This window comes from Bison bison, unplaced genomic scaffold (genome assembly GCF_000754665.1).
Source record: "Bison bison bison isolate TAMUID 2011002044 unplaced genomic scaffold, Bison_UMD1.0 scf7180017864221, whole genome shotgun sequence".
Lineage (NCBI taxonomy): Eukaryota > Metazoa > Chordata > Mammalia > Artiodactyla > Bovidae > Bison > Bison bison.
In genome coordinates, this window is record NW_011494793.1 from 1,738,688 (window position 1) to 1,756,306 (window position 17,619).

A 17,619-nucleotide genomic window follows, 5' to 3' on the forward strand; every position below is an offset into this window, starting at 1 on the left:
CAGGAAGCTAACCCCAACCTCCTCCCCGCCCCCTCCCCTCCCAGGGTTGCACAAGTACAGAACCGGTGGGCTTTCACAACCTCTAGACAACAAAGCAGCATTCACTGTCAGCCCCTACGTCGCCAGAGGGGATGAGGGCGCTTTCCACCCCAGTGGGCCCTTAGGAATTCTGACAGATTTAAAGGTACAGTTAGTTTCCTGTTTGGGCCTCGGCCGTGCTGCTGGCGTCTGCAGCTGCATGCCTGGTTCTGGGGCCACTGCATCAGGTAGCTGGGGCGGGGCGGGGGTGGGTTGCCATGGTGTGGGGAAGATGTACCAGCATCCACGCCTGCTTCCCCATACCCTCCAGAAAAGTGGAGGAAGCTGTTCAGTGGGGACCCTCCCTTAGCCCTCGTGTTGAGTGTGAGCACGCATTCAGGAATGCGAGTAAGCCAGCCTCTCAAGCCTTTATCATCTACCCTGGTTTTAGACAGCAAATGTTCCAGCCAGTCAGTCAAATTTTCTACTAAACCATCACTCAGCGGATGATACGCAACATCCCTGATGTGAAATCTCTTGCCCCACTGTTGGACAGTATGGGCTGAAAAAGTACATCTCTTTGTCTGTCTGAAGGAATGTAACTCGGTGGCTCAAACTTACAGTATTTTCTGTTCCAACTCTTCAGTAGTATTTTGAGCATTTGCGTTGGACCTTCAGGTATGCAATCCTAGAGGGTCTGTTCCTGTTGGGACTCATTTATAGCCCCCAGGGTTACTGGCCTTGGTCTACTGTGACCCGCTTGCCAGCTCCATCTCCCGGGGCATTTCCCCCAGAGCCACCTGCAGTTTCTCTCTCTTGTTGACAGTGTCCTCACCTGCATTTTTGTGCCTCGCAGGGCGCCAGAGGACTAGATCTAGGTCTAGATTTGGCCCCCTCCTCCTCATTGCTGAGAATCTGCCTACAATGAGGGGGACCTGAGTTTGATCCCTGGGTCAGGAAGATCCCCTGGAGAAAGGAACAGCTACCCACTCCAATATTCTTGCCTGGAGAATCCCATGGATAGAGGAGCCTAGCAGGCTGCAGTCCTTGGGTCGCAAAGAGTCGGACACAGTTGAACAACTAACACTTTCACTACTGAATTGCTGCAGCGCACCTCCCCATGCTGACTCATTCTTGGGCCCCCAGAACATGTCCTTTGTGGTTCAGTGACCTTCCAGATCTAGAAGGGGCTCTTCTGTTGGAGGTTGACATGTCCTACTTGACCATGTCCTTTAAATTCCCAGAGTGCTTTCCATAGGGCTGTGCCCCTTGCAGACGTCCCTTTTATAGCCCAGCTTTCCATTGCCCATACCTGACCACACCGCCAGGAGTCAGTAAAAACACGAAGGGGCTTTTACCGTTGCTCAATTCTTCCACCGCCGCTAGGAAAACAGCATGCACTTCAGCCCACTGAGCCGATTTGTTCTTGCTGCCTTCAATCACAGTCTGGCCATCTCCTGGTCTTAATGCAGTCACTTGCCAAACAGGGTATTATCCATTCATCTTAAAACTGCCATCCATAAAGCAAGCGCTCACTGTGATTCGTTTGAGAGACATCCACGGGGCTTGTCCTCATGCCAGTTGGTTCCAGCAGCTCCTCAGTTGGCTCCAAAGTCGGTCTTGGAGGAAAAGAGGATATGTGCCCAGGATACAGTGGGTGCCTCCCTGCTTCCCCCTGGCAGCCCGCAGCCCTCTGAACCAATTGCATTTTATGATGGAGCTCTTAGGACTTTCCTGGTGGTCCAGTGGTTAGGACTTCGCAGTTCTGCTGCAGGGGACCCGGGTTTGCTCTCTGGTTAAGAAACTAACATCCTGCAGGCTGTGCAGTATAGCCAAAAAAAAAGTATTCTGGAACTCTCCTGGGCACTGTCCCCCTCATCAGTGCTTCTCTGACATCGCCCAGGACATTATGGGTGCCTCGGGTCTTGTGATTGCTTTATGTCTGTCAGTCATCAGGGCCAGCTCAGTGAATGCCCAGTCACAGGCTGCTACCTGTCTCTCAAGTACCTTGTTCAGACGGCAGCATCTTGGAATCTGGTGGTCCAAAATCCCAACAGTCGCTGCTAGAAGGCACTTGTGGACTTTTGCCAGAAGCTCCAGTCTTCAGAGTATGGTGGCAGAGACTCCCCAAATCATATCTGAGTTGGGGGGTCAGCAGGGCCCAAAGGCCAAGTTGAGAGGGCTGCCGCCACTTGTAATTCAGACGCAACCTGCTGGTTTGGGTCCCCAGTTCAGATAGACCTGTCTTTCGGGTGGTCTTACAGATGAGAGCTAGCACGGTTCCCGAATGAAAACGCAAACCCAGCCAAATGCTGGGATTCCCGTTCAGCCCCGGGGACAGTAGTGACAGCCGTTTGTTTTTAGTCTTTGGGAGACTATCCCAGGCAGCTCCTGCCCAGGTCCTCCCTGAAAACTTGCCTGTTTGGGCCGGCCTGGGGACTGGTGCTGGGCTTATTTACACACCCTAGTTGGTCAGTGGACATGAGTTTGAGCAAACTCCAGGAGATGGTGAAGGACAGGGAAGCCTGGTGTGCTGCAGTCCATGGGGTCGCAAGGAGTCAGACATGACTGAGGGACTGAACAAGCTGGTCACGTGTGTCCCATTGCGTTCAGATCAGCCCTCCCCTGCTCTTTGCTTTCCACTGCCACCAAGTGGCAGCAGCAGCGTGCATGAGTACCTGGGGATCTGCCTCGAGGCCACGTCGCTTCTGAACAGATTACAACTGAGTTCAGGGATCCCTTAGCAGTGCAGAAGAAGGATGGTGGGATCCTTCCCACGTGAAGGCCAGTTGCTGCTGGCCCTCTTCTGAGATCAAGACAGAGAAGAGCATCCGAGACATGAGTTGCTGAGTAGCAGCCTCCTGGCATTTTCTGTGTGGTTGAGACCGTGTCCAAACTGCTGAGCCAGTGGACAGTACAGCTTGGTTTCAGCCTCAATAGTCTGCAGTTTCCACGAACCATCTGCCTTTTTCAGGCCACACAGGGCTGTATGGTACAGTGAACTCATTGGCACCGGCACTCCGCTTCTAGTCTGTAGTGAATTAAAGTAGCCAACTCTTTTTGCTCCCCAGGCACTCTAGGTCATTCTGCATTAGCCACCTGTATGCACTCAGGTTCCCACCTAGTGTCTCTGATTAAAACTGGCCAGAGAGCAGACTTAACAGGTCTTTGCTGTACAGTGTTATGTAGGGAAGACAGCCTCCATCGTAGTTATATATTCATGTAAAGGAGATGTGACCACCTCACACAAAATCTGTTCATACACCCCAGTTTTCATTCAAATGTTCACCTTAATCCCATCAACATTTCATCTCCATTCATCCCAGTCTAACCTAAGCTGCCCGCTAAACCTTCACCAGCAAGGGTTGGAATCACAGTGTGTCGGGCTCCTGTATCTAGGAGTCCTGGGGAAGGCCTCGCTCCTCCCCTGGCCGTTTTATCCACACCTGCATGTGCACGTGGGCTTCCCAGGTGGCACCAGTGGTAAAGAACCCGCCTGCCAGTGCAGGAGACAGGAGACGCCTGGGTTCAACCCCTGGGTTGGGAAGATCCCTGGAGGAGGAAATGGCAACCCACTCCAGGATTCTCTAGGAAGAGAGAGGAGCTTGACAGGCTGCAGTCCGTGGGGTCTCCAGGAGTTGGACACGACTGAGTGACACAGCACACGCTCATTTGCATACAGCCTTGGGTCCCTGCCCAGGCGTGGGACCGGAAGGCGCTGGCCCTGGCTCCAGTCTTTATCTTGATTAATCAGTGAACACCCAGGGATCCCTAGTCAGGTTTCTTATTTAATTTTTTGCTTCCAGCTTTTGAAACTCTTCCTGTTGCTGCTGCTGCTAAGTCGCTTCAGTCGTGTCTGACTCTGTGCGACCCCATAGACAGTGGCCCACCAGGCTCCCCCGTCCCTGGGATTCTCCAGGCAAGAACACTGGAGTGGGTTGCCATTTCCTTCTCCAATGCATGAAAGGGAAAAGTGAAAGTGAAGTCGCTCAGTCGTGTCCGACTCTTGGCGGCCCCATGGTCTGCAGCCTACCAGGCTCCTCCATCCATGGGATTTTCTAGAGTAAATCATGGACTTCTTTGGGGCCCTTTAATGTGGGGGTCCACACTGGTCCACTCCCATCTGGGAGTGCTGCATCAGTTGACAACTTCATCAGCTGAAAACTTGGCCTCTGGGCTCTGGTGCCAAATTGAATCTTAGAGACAGAGTTTTGGATGAAGTAGGAAAGAGGACTGTTATACTACTTTGCCAGGCAAAAGGGGATGTGTGGGTTTGTGCCCCTGAAAAACTGTCCCCCAACCCGGGGGGATTTGATGGGTTTTATAGCCAAGGTTCCAGGGCACAGTTGCTGATAAGGTCAGGGTGTGTGCTGGGCCTGCACACCTGTAATCTGGTGTCGGGTAGTCTCTCTCTCTCTCTGTCTCTTTTTAAATTTATGTTTCTGGTTGTGCTAGGTCTTGGTTGCTGCGCACAGGCTTTCTCTCGTTGCAACGCGCAGGCTTCTCATTTCTCTGGTTGGGAAGCATGGGCTCTAGGCTTGTGGGCTTCAGTAGTCGCCACACACGGGCTCAGTAGTTGAGGCTTGCAGGCCCCAGGGCATGTGGGCTTTAGTGGTTGCGGTGCATGAACACAGTTGCAGCTGGCGAGCTCTAGAGCGCAGGCTCCAGAGTGGTGATGCAGGGGCTTCATTGCTCTGGGGCACTCGGAGTCTTCCAAGACCAGGGATCAATCCTGTGTCCCTGCATTGGCAGGCAGATTCTTAACCACTGGACCACCAGGGAAGTCCTTCAGGTACTCTCCTGATGAGCATCCTTTAATTCCTTTAATCTGGTGGTGGTCTCTGGAGTGAAGAATGCTGACGTCTTCTGTTTGTTGATTTTAGTTCTGTAAAGAGCTCCGAGTAGCCTTGAGGTAGAACCTGGTTTCTTGGCTGCTCCTCTTTTCCTGCGCTTCCCCTCCCATCCCTGATTTAGCACCTGCTTGAATTTGCCCTTTGGACCTCAGGGAACGTCTGTCTTGGAGGATGGAGTCTTTTCCCTACAAATAAGGAGGGACACAGAGCGGCTTCTGTACCCAGGAGCCCCACAGAGTCCCGCTTGGTTTCACATCAACCCCTGTTTCAGCTCCATCCATGCTTCATTCTCTCTTCATTTCAACAACCATCTGAAGACTCCCACTCTGCTTGGTTGAGTCCCTTGACTCTCCTTTGTCTCTCCCTGTTTTCTAAATTACTTGAATATTCTTGGTGCCATAGGGGAAGCTGAGATAGCAGATCTAATAAGGCTTCTAGAACAGTTTTGTAAACTGGAAAGTAATGTTCCATGGGGTGCCCATGCAATAAGGGTCCCTTAATCACAGCATTGACCAAAACTGGGTAACAGGCATCGTCAGTGGTGAATGTCCCAGTTGTGAAACCAGTCCTGTGTGGCTTGCACAGGAAGCACCTCAGCTGCTTCATCTGGGGTGTCCCACTCGGCGTTTATAGGGCCAGCTGGGCACTCCCTGTTCTCAGGATAAGCACCCTTTTCAGTGTCTTTTATCCAGTTGACCAGGCTGGCTCTTCCTTCGGGAATAACCTCCTGTGTGTCTGGGACAGTCTGTGACTGTTCAGTAGTGAGCTATGGGTCCTGCATCCACCCAGATGTATTCTTCCACCCAAAGCCTTCAAAACCAAAGACACAGCTGCTCCGGGAAACCAGCGATACCAATCCGCAAAGTGAGTCGGTTTCTTCACACTCCATCCCTTGGTTGTAGTTGTTTCTTGGTTTTGCCCTCCCCCAACATTAAATACCTTCTTGATGACCAGAGACAGACCTTAGAGGTACTTGCTGTTGTCCCTGCATAGTTTGGGGCAGCTTTGAGGCTAATGGCCAAAGCTTGGATCTATCTAAATCTGAACTTGGTGCAGGATCAAGGCCTGAGTGAGCACTTTTTAAAAATTTCATTTAGGCTATTACAGATAACATTGCTGTTAAAATCTTGGCTTTTTCTGCCTACTGAAGCCAAATTTAAAAAAAAAATTCAGAGACAGAGTTTGGAGGAAATAGAAAGGTGGCTTTACTCCTCGGCCTGCAGAGTGGGAGAGTGCAGTAGGCTCGGGCCTCGAGCTGCAGCCCCCCTTCCGTGAGGAATCTGGGGGATTACACAAGATGAGAGCACGCAGTCGGGTGGGTGATGAGGAACAAAGGCGCAAGGATCTTGTCTTCTTTCTCTTGCATTGTTTCAGAAACAGCCGTAGGCTGGCGTCAGGTAACCTGGTAACTGGGTGCGTTGTCTTCTGTCTGTCGTACTGCGGCCTTCCTTCTGTAACGCAAAAAGAGAAGACCCACAAGGGGTAGTCTGAAGAGAGTGCTGTAAAGGCGAGCACTGGATGCAAGATGTGATTAGAGAGTCAAAGGGTGATGGGTGCAAAATGTAGCTCACACCAAGTTAGGGGGCAGAAAAGCAGACTTACACACCGCAGACGAGGAATGGTTGAAGTGCAAACTGGGAGTGATCGAGCCTGGTCCCTGGTCTTTTTATCGTCTTTGTTCTCAAGAAAGAAAAACGCATTCCTCTTTTTCCCTTTTCACTGCAGCGGTCATCGGGAAGCTGTGTATTTTGTGTGCTGCGTGTAATTTTGCATCTCTTTATATATCCTGTGAGCCAACTGCTTGGAAGTTGGCTCTACTGTCGTGTCTGGGTTCCACTGGTAACAGTTACCTTTAGTAACTGATTGCAGCGCAGCTGCGGTTTCATTGTGGTTGCCTAGGTAGCCATCCAGGGACCAGGGTTTCTTCATTCCCCATCTTTTTATTCTTACTCTTCAAAAAACACGTTTCTGTCAGCCAGGGCCATTCTAGTGGATCCCACTACTGACACCAACCAAAGAAGGTTGCTGTACCCAGGTCCAGTGTGTAGGTTTCTGCACATTAACAAGCTTGGGTGCCAGCAGGCTGTCCAGGAATTTGACTCAGTCCCGCCACCATCTACCCAGAGATGGAATTGTGTTCCATTCAGTCTCACAAGGCCGCTCTCCATTTCAGATGCCAGTCACAAGCCCAGGTTTCTACGTGTGCTTCGACCAGCTGCAGACTGGAGGTTCTGATGACCTTGTGCAACTCAGGATGCCAGTTGCAAGTCTGGTTTGTTACCTGTGCTTCTGACTGACTAGCGATAAGAGGTTCCCCTGGCCCCTCCTTGGGTTTGGTTAATTCGGTAGCACAGCTCACAGAACACAGGGAAAGACAGGTTTACTCACTAGATTACCAGTTTATTATATATATGAGGCTATTAAAGGATACAAATCAACAACCAGATGAAGAGATACGTAGAACGAGGTCCCCAACAAGGGATCTGATGTCCTTGTGGAGCTTGGGGCTCACACAGCAGCATGCATAAGCCTCCAGGTTCCCTGATGTGGGAAAGGGCCAGAAAGCTGTCCTTTGGAGCTTTTATGGAAGCTTCGTTACACAGTTGTGAGTGACTAAATCATTGGCCAAGGGCATTGATTCAACCTTAAGTCCCTCTCCCTTCCATTGAAATCAAGGGGCAAGACTGAAAGTTTCAACTTTTTAATCACAGGCTTGGCTCTCCTGGGAGCCAGCCCCTATCCTGGCAGGGGGTGGGGGCAGAGGGGGGCCAAAGTCACCTTCATTAGCAGAAACCCAGTTGTGATGGAAAGGGTTTGTTTTGAATAACAAGACACTCACTTCACTGTTATGACCCTGAAGTGGTTTCAGGAAGTGAAGACAAGAAACCAACTATTGTGACAGATAACTGACATTGCTCTTACAGATCAGAAAATTTCAAGGGCTCGAAGAGGCAGAACTGTGGATAAAGACCAGATACATCTGCAAATGATCAAATTATATATATATAATAAATCACAAAATTGTATACACCAAAGTTTCAGACATCCCCCCCCCACCACCAGAAAGGAATGAGCAGGTGCACAGCATAAACTGCCTTGCTGTACAGGCAGTGTGGGCGCAGTGAGCCACTTTTACCATTTGGGAAACGCTGGGAACCCTTCTGAAATTCAAGTTCCCAGAAGGTAGCCAAGGGCCATCTTGTCAGCTTTCTAAGGATAGCAGTCTCAGGCTTCATGTACTAACTTTTTCTTTTCAATTTCTGAAAATTGTGATAGAAGTAACCACCTTAAGCCATTTTTCAGTGCACAGTTGAGTAGCATGAAGTATACTGGACTCGTTGTACGACCATCACCACCATCCGTCTCCAGAGCTCCTTGCATCTTGTGAAACCGGAAGCTCTGTCCCCATGAGATACGAACTCCCCACTCCTCCCTGCCCCTAGCCCACGGCAACTGCCGTTCTACTTTGCACCTCAGGGGACCTCATGTAAGGGGAATCATAGAGTCCTGGGGTTTTTTGGTAACTGGTTTCTTCCACTTGGCATATTGTCCTCATGCTTTATCCATGCTGTAGCATATGTCAGAACTTCCTTTTTAAGAGTGAAAAATGTTCCATCATGTGGATGGGCCACATATCCGTTCATCCATGGATGGACCCTTGAGTTGCTTCCGGCTTTGGCTGCTGTGAACCTGGATGCCTCTCTGGGACCCCTGGTTTCAATTCTTTGGGGTACATACTCGGAAGTGGGGCTGCTGGATCTTATGGTGAGTCGATTTTTATTTTCTTGAGGAACTGCCATCCTGGTTTTCCACAGCGGCTGCACCGTCTTAGAGTCCACCAACAATGCACAAGGGTTCCGTGTCTCCACATCCTTGCTGCCACTCGCTTTATAGCTTCTTGACAGTAGCCCTCCTAATGGGTGTGAGGTGGTATCTGGTGGTGGTTTTGATTTGCATTTCACTAATGATTAGTGATGTTGAGCACCATTTTATGTGCCTGTGGGACATTTGTATATCTTTGTGAAAACATCCTTTGCCCATTTTTGAATCAGGTTGTCTTTTTGTGGTTAGGTTGTGAGTTCTCTGTATATTCTGATATTCATCCCTTATCAGATACATGATTTATGAATATTTTCTTCCATTCTGTGGCTTGCCTTTTTACTCTGTTGCTAGTATCCTTTGATGCACAAAAATTTTTAATCTTCATAAAGCCCAGTTTTTCTGTTTTCTCTTTTGTTATCTGTGCTGTAGGTGTCATTGCCAAGCCCAGTGTCATAAAGCTTTTGCCTTATGTTTTCTTCTAAGAATTTTATAGTTTTAACTCTTACATTTTGCTGTTTGATCGGTTTTGAGTTAATTTTTGGATACGTGTGTGTGTGTTAGTCGCTCAGTTGTGTCCAATGCTGCAACCCCACAGACTGTGGCCTGCTAGGCTTCTCTGTCCATGGGATTCTCCAGGCAAGAGTACTGGAATGGATTGCCATTCCCTTCTCCAGAGGCTATTCCTCACTCAGAGATTGAACGCGGGCCCCCTGCACGGCAGGCAGGTTTTTTACCGTTTGAGCTACAGGAAAGTCCCAGTTTTTAGATATAGTGCTTATTATAAACATTGAACTTTATTCTTTTGCATGTTGATATCCAGTTTCCCAGGACCATTTGCTGAAAAGACTGTCCTTTCCCCCACTGAACATTCTTGGCACCCCTGTCACAAATCATCTGAGCATATATGTGACAGTTTATTATCTGTTCTGTTCCATTGATCTGTAGGTCTGTCTTAATAGTCTTACCATATTGCCTTGATTACTATAGCTTCATAGTAATTTTAGAAATCATGAAATGTGAGTCCTCCAATTTTGTTCTTCCTTTTCAAGGTTATCTTGGCTATTTGGGATCCCATGAGATTCCATCTGAATTTTAGAGTGTAAATTTTTATGTACAAAAAAAAAAAAAAATCCTGTAGTGTTGGCATTCTAATAGTATTATCTTCCAATCCATGAACAGGAGGCGGCTTTCCGTTAATTCATGTTCTTTTTAGTTTCTTTCGGTACTGTTTTGTAGTTTTCGTGTACAAATATTTTACCTTCTTTTTAAGTTAATTCCCAGTTATTTCATTCTTTTTATGCTATCTATCATAATGGTTATTGTTTTCTTAATGTTCTTTTTGAATTGTTCATTGTTAGTGTATGGAAATGCAATTGCTTTTTGTGTGTTAATTTTATATCCAGCTATTTTCTAAATTCATCTAACAGGAGTCTTTTTTCTTAAAACTATTTATTTTTGGCTGTGCTGGGTAATCGTGGCTGCGCGGGCTTTTCTCTGGTTGCGCTGTGGCAAGCAGGGGCTGCCTCCCTTTGTGGTGCGGGCTTCTCACTGCAGCGGCTTCTCTTGTTGCAGCGCGCAGGCGCTAGGATGCCCAGACTTCAGTAGCTGTGGCGCGTGGGCTCCACACTTGAATTTCTGGGATCTAGAGCACAGGATCAGTAGTTGTGGCGTGTGGGCTCCGCACTTGCATTTCTGGGATCTAGAGCACAGGATCAATAGTTGTGGCGCGTGGGCTTAGTTGCTCCAAGGCATGTGGGATCTTCCCGCATCAGGGATTGAATTCGTGTCTCCTGCATTGGCACGCTAACAGGTTTCTTTTTTGTGTGTGAAATCTTTCAGATTTTCTACCCATAACATTATATCACATGTGAACAGAGAACTTTATTTTTTCCATTCTAATGTGGTTACCTTTTAATTCTTTTTCTTGCCTAATTGTTCTGGCTAGAATTCCTAGCACTGTGTTGACCCGGAGTGGCTTGTTGTTCAGTCGCTCAGTCGTGTCTGACTCCTGGCGACCTCATGGACTGCAACAAACTCCTGGACATTGCTCAAACACATGCCCGTAGAGTTGGTGATGCCATCCAACTATCTCGTCCTCTGTCATCCCCTTCTCCTCCTGCCCTCAATCTTTCCCAGCATCAGGGTCTCTTCTAATGAGTCAGCTCTTCAGGTGGCCAAAGTATTGGAGTTTCAGCTTCAGCATCCATCCTTCTAATGAATATTCAGGACTGATTTCCTTTAGGATGGACTGGTTGGATCTCCTTGCTGTTGAAGGGACTCTCAAGAGTCTTCTCCAACACCACAGTTCAAAAGCATCAATTCTTCAGCGTTCAACTTTCTTTATAGTCCAACTCTCACATCCATACATGACTACTGGAAAAACCATAGCCTTGACTAGATGAACCTTGTTGGCAAAAGTATGTCTCTGCTTTTGAATATGCTGTCTAGGTTGGTCATAACTTTTCTTCCAAGGAGCAAATTTCTTTTAATTTCATGGCTGCAGTCACCATCTGCAATGATTTTGGAGCCCAAGAAAATAAAGTCTGTCACTGTTTTCATTGTTTCTCCACCTATTTGCCATGAAGTGATGGGACCAGATGCCATGATCTTCGTTTTCTGAATGTTGAGCTATAAGCCAGCTTTTTCACTCTCCTCTTTCACCTTCATCAAGAGGCTGTTTAGTTCCTCTTCACTTTCTGCCATAAGGGTGGTGTCGTCTGCATATCTGAGGTTATCGATATTTCTCCCAGCAATCTTGATTCCAGTTGTGTTTCATCCAGCCCAGCATTTCACATGATATACTCTTCATCTAAGTTTAAATAAGCAGGGTGACTATATACAGCCTTGATGTACTCCCCTCCCAATTTGGAACCAGTCTGTTGTTCCAAGTTTGGTTCTAACTCTTGCTTCTTGACCTGCACAGAGATTTCTCAGGAGGCAGATAAGATGGTCTGGTATTCCCATCTCTAAAAAATTTCCACAGTTTGTTTTGATCCACACAATCAAAGGCTTAGTATAGTCAATGAAGCAGAAGTAGATGTTTTTCTGGAACTCTCTTGCTTTTTCTATGATCCAGCGGATGCTGGCAATTTTATCTCTGGTTCCTCTGCCTTTTTCTAAATCCAGCTTGAACATCTGGAAGTTCTTGGTTCACATACTATTCTCCAAGCCTGGTTTGGAGGATTTTGAGCATTACTTTGCTAGCATGTGAAATGAGTACAATTGTGCAGTAGTTTGAACATTCTTTGGCATTGCCCTTCTTTGGGATTGGAATGAAAACTGACCTTTTCCAGTCCTGCGGCCACTGCTGAGTTTTCCATATTTGCTGGCATATTGAGTGCAGCACTTTCACAGCATCATCTTTTAGGATTTGGAATAGCTCAACTGGAATGCCATCACCTCCACTAGCTTTGTAGCGATGCTTCTTAAGGCCCACTTGACTTCACGCTCCAGGATGTCTGGCTCTAGGTGAGTGAGCACACCACTGTGATTATCTGGGTCGTGAAGATCTTTTTTGTACAGTTCTTCTGTGTATTATTGTCACCTCTTCTTAATATCTTCTGCTTCTGTTAGGTCCATACCATTTCTGTCCTTTATTGAGCCCATCTTTGCATGAAATATTCCCTTGGAATCTCTCATTTTCTTGAAGAGATCGCTAGTCTCTCTCATTCTATTGTTTTCCTCTGTTTCTTTGCATTGTTCACGTAGGAAGGCTTTCTTATCTCTCCTTGCCATTCTTTGGAACTCTGCATTCAAATGGGTATATCTTTCCTTTTCTCCTTTGCCTTTCACTTCTTTTCTCAACTATTTATAAGGCCCCCTCAGATGACCACTTTGCCTTTTTGCATTTCTTTTTCTTGGGGATGGTTTTGATCACCGCCTCTGTACAATATTAGGAACCTCTGTCCATAGTTTTTCAGGCACTCTATCAGACCTAATCCCTTGATTCTATTTGTCACTTCCACTGTATAATCATAACGGATTTGATTTAGGTCATACTTGAATGGCCTGGTGGTTTTCTGTACTTTTCTTCAATTTAAATCTCAATTTGGCAATAAGGAGTTCATGTCTGAGCCATTGTCAGCTCTTGGTCTTGTTTTCACTGGCTGTATGAAGCAGAAGTGGCTAAAGCAGACATTCTGGTCTTGTTCCTGATCTTAAAGGAAAACCTTTCAGTCTTTCTCCACTGAGTATCTGTGAACTGTGGGTTTTTCATTATATGGTTTTATTATGTTAAGATGGTTTCCTTTTAATCGTAGTTTGTTGAGTATGTTTATCATGAAAGTGTTGGATTTTGTCAAATACCTTTTCTGTTAATGTGTTACACTGATTTTTATGTGTCAGGCTAGTTATTCCTGCATCCCAGGAATAGCTCCCCCTTGGTCATGGTGTATAATCCTTTTAATATGCTGCTGAATTCAACTTGCGAGTGTCTTCTTGAGGGGTTTTGCATCAGTGTTTATGAGAGGTATTGGTCAGTAGTTTTCTTTTCTCATATCTTTGTGTGACCTTAGCATCAGGGCAGTGTTGGCCTCCGAATGTTGTCAGAATGAATTGGAAAGTATTTCCTGCTCTTCAGTTTTTTGGGAAAGTTTGAGGATTGGTTCTTCTTTAAATGTTTGGTAGAAACTCAGTGAAGCCCAGGAGGTTTTTGATTACTGATCCAGTTTCTTTGCTAGTTTTAATTCTGTTCACGCTTTGTGAGTCAGTCTAGGCAGGTTTTGTGTTTCTAGGAATTTATACATCTCTTCTAAGTTATGCAGTTTCTTGGTATATAACTGTTCATAGTTTTCTCACAATGCTTTTTATTTCTTTACTTTTTTTTTTACTTTTTATTTCTATAGGATTGGCAGTAACATCCCCTTTCATATCTGATGTTACTAATTTGAGTCTTCTTTTTCTTTCTTAGTGTAGCTGAAGATTTGTTGATCTTTTCAAAGAACCAACTTTTGGTTTTGCTTTTTTTCTTCTGTGATGTTTTTCTATTCCCTATTCTTAAAATCTCTGCTTTAATCTTTACTGTTTCCTTCCTTTGCTGCCTTTGGGTTCAGTTGTAAGTTAGGTTGTTGATCTGAGATATTAATAACAGCATTTATACCATTAAACATCCCTTAATCTCTGTATCACTGTATCTTTATTGTTGGGCAGTTTGATTATATTGTGTTTCAGTGTGGTTCTCTTTGAGTTTATCCTATTTGGAGTTCATCGAGTTTCTCAGATGTTTCTATTCATGTCTTTCATTAAAAATGGGAAGATGTTGGCCATTATTTCTTGAAATAATCTCTCTGCCCCTTTCTCTTTCTTTTTCTTCTGAGATTTCCATAATGTGTATGTTGATCGTCTTGATAGTATCTGATAGGTCCCTTAGACTCTGTTCACTAACTTCAGTTATTTTTCTTTCTGTTCCTTGGACTCGATTATTTCCATTGTTCTGTTATCAAGACCACTGATCTTCTGCTTGTTTAAACCTTGAGTTGAATCTTCCTGGTGAATTTTTCATTTCAGTTATTATACTTCCCAGCTCGTTTACTTTTATGTTTTCTGTCTCCTTACTGATATTTGTGCTTTGTCCATACATTGTTTTTCTTGATTTTTTTCCACATCTTCCTTTAGTTCTTTGAGTATTTTTTGGACAGTTTTTTAAAGTCTTGTCTGGTGATCTTGCCTTTCGTCTTCCTTAAGGATGGTTTCTGTTAATTTTTTCTCCCTTTGACTGGGCCATACTTTCCTGTTTCTTTGTGTGGCTTGTGATTTTTTATAATTGAAAACTTTACACTTGAATCTAACAAATGTGATGACTCTAGAGAGCCAAAATTTCCTCTTCCCCAGGGTTTGCTGTGGCTCTTTGGTTTGATGATTGTGGGCTGTCTCTGTGCTGGAGATCAGTCTGAGGTATAAACTTAAGGTGTTCTTATGCCTTTTCTTGGAGAAAGAAATGGCAGGCCACTCCAGTGTTCTTGCCTGGAGAATCCCAGGGACGGCGGAGCCTGGTGGGCTGCTATCCGTAGGGCTGCACAGAGTCGGACGTGACTGAAGTGACTTAGCATGCATGCATACATTGGAGAAGGAAATGGCAACCCGCTTCAGTGTTCTTGCCTGGAGAACCCCAGGGACAGGGGAGCCTGGTGGCCTGCCATCTATGGGGTCACACAGAGTCGGACACGACTGAAGTGACTTAGCAGCAGCAGCAGCAGTCTGCCTTTTCTGATCCTGTACCTTTCCCTGGGCATCTGTGGTTCCTTTCTGAATTCCCCTGTATCTGCTTTTGAGTGTCCTAGTCCTTGACTGTCTGGCTCCCAAAAGGGGAAAAAGAAAAAAAAAATGAAGGGGGAAGAAAAGAAGAATTAAAAATTTGCAGTTCTTAAATCCTATGTAAGTAGGGAGTAAGCCCCTGGGGCTTCCCTGGTAGCTTGGGCAGTAAAGCTTCTGCCTGCAGTGCGGGAAACCTGGCTTTGATCCCTGGGTCGGGAAGATCCCCTGGAGCAGGAAATGGCAACCACTCCAGTATTCATGCCTGGAAAATCCCATGGACCAAGAAGCCCAGTGGGCTACAGTCCATGGGGGTGCAAAGAGTCGGACACAACTGAGCGACTTCTTATCATCTTCTTCAAGTAGCTCCACACCTACAGGGCGGGGCTGCCAGCACAGCTGCCTAGAAGGGGAGACAGATTCCTGGAGCTTCCTGCTCTGCCATCGTCCCAGAATCCTGCTATGTCCATTCTTGCCTGCACGCTACTGTGTCACAATGATAGTGCAGCATATAACCAGCATTGAACACCACTAGGCAGTCCCCTTTTCCCTTTTCCATACTGCATCTTGGGCGCCCAGTGCGCGCTTTGCACCCCCAGCATAGCTCGGCTCGCACCGTGCTCCAGTGCTCGGTGGCCAACGCGTCAGTTAGAGCAGGCCGACAACTAGCCGGAAGGCTGGCGAGAAAGCAGCCACAGCAATGGCAGCAATAGTAGCTCCAGCTCATCTTACTGAGTGCTTTCTCTGTTGCTGTTATTTAGTCCCTAAGTCATGTCCAGCTCTCTGCGACACCATGGACTACAGCACACCAGGCCTCCCTGTCCTTTACTGTCTCCCAGAGTTAGCCCAAACTCAAGTTCCTTGAGTCAGTGATGCCATCCAACCATCTCATCCTCTGTTCCCCACCTCTCCTCCTGCCCTTAATCTTTCCCAGCATCAGGGTCTAAAGTATCGGAGTGTCAGCTTTAGCATCAGTCCTTCCAACAAATATTCAGGGTTGATTTCCTTTAAGATTGACTTGTTTGACCTCCTTGATGTCCAAGGGACTCTCAAGAGTCTTCTCCAGCACCATAATTTGAAAGCATTACTTTCTCGGTGTTTCCTTATGGTCCAGCTGTCACATCCATGTATGACCACTGGAAAAACCATAGCTTTGACTATACGGACCTTTGTCAGCAAAGTGATGTCTCTGCTTTTTAATACACTGCCTAGGTTTGTCATAGCTTTCCTTCCAAGAAGCAGGCGTCTTTTAATTTCATGGCTGCAGTCCTCGTCCACAGTGATTTTGGAGCCCGAGAAAACAGTCTGTCACTGTTTCCACTTTTTCACTTCTACTTGCTGTGAAGTGATGGGACAAGATGCCATGATCTTAACTTTTTGGATGTTGAGTTGCAAGCCAGCTTTTTCACTCTCCTGTTTTATCCTCATCAAGAAGCTTTTTATTTCGCTTTCTGCCATTAGAGTGGTACCATCCACATATCAGAAGTTATTGATATTTCTCCTGGCAGTCTTGATTCCTGCTTGTGCTTCATCCAGCCTGGCGTTTCACATGATGTATTCTGCATACAAATTAAATAAGCAGGGTGACAGTATACAGCCTTGAAACAGTACTTCTTTCCCAGTTTTAAACCAGTCTGTTGTTCCATGTCCAGTTCTAACTGTTGCTTCTTGACCTGAATACAGATTTCTCAGGAAGCAGGTAAGGTTGTCTGGTATTCCCGTCTCTTTTAAGTATTTTCCACGGTTTGTTGTGATCTACACAGTGGCTTTAGTGTAGTCTGTGAAGCAAAAATCATTGTTTTCTGGAATTCCCTTGCCCTCTCTGTGATCTATTGGCAGTTTGATCTCTGGTTCCTCTGACTTTTCTGAATCCAGCTTGCTGTGGGCTAGGCAGTGTGCTAGTTGCTTGGGGTGGCCCTGCCCTCCAGGAGCTGAAAACATCTCCAGCTTCTCTCCCCATATGGCCTGTCCTGGGTTCCTAGCCACCTTGGTCTCTTGGTCTCTGGGGCCTCTAGCCTCAGCGCCTCCCTGAGCCACCACCTCTTGTCTTTCATGGGTAGATTACAAGAGAGGCACCTGGTGGGCTCCTGTGACCTTTGGCAAGTCAAGGGTTCCCAGTACAAGGGGAGAGATGGTGGCCCTCAGGGCGATGAACAAGGCTGGCACCCAGAGACTGGGGGGTCATCTGAGGTCCTCTCTGCTGGGGTGTTTGGCCTCTTTCAGAGACCACACGTCTCGGCCACTTGGGGTCTCCTGCTCCCACTGCCTCTAACAAACCAGCGGCCCACGCCAGCGCCAGCCAAGCCTGTCTTAAAGGGCCAGAGGGCTCTCACCTTTGCAGGCCAGAGGGTCTCTGTCCCAGCAGCTCAACTAGCACAGAAGCAGCTCAGTGAGTACCCAGATGGGTGTTCTAGTAAAACTGTTGGCCAAAGCAGGCAGGTGCTGTATTTGGCCCCCAGGCCATAGCTTGCTGGCCTCTGCTCTACCCTCGGCCTCCTGCCCCCTGGCTTCTGTCCTCATTCCCCTTGTCTTCTCTTTGCCATTCTGCCTCTCCTGTTCCCGTCTGCCTCTCGCCTTCCTCAGCTCTGGTGGCTTTCCCTTCCTGCTGCATCACTGTACCCAGTCATAAGTGAGGGATGCTACTTGCTGAAAGCTGGGGGGTTTCATTTGTCCTGCA

At 46.9% G+C, this 17,619-nt stretch overlaps 1 protein-coding gene across 1 annotated transcript in view; it reads left to right on the forward strand.

Moving 5' to 3' along the window:
* Window positions 1–17,619, forward strand: part of MAP1S (microtubule-associated protein 1S) — a 33,451-nt gene that overhangs the window by 12,073 nt on the left and 3,759 nt on the right. The window lies entirely within an intron of this gene.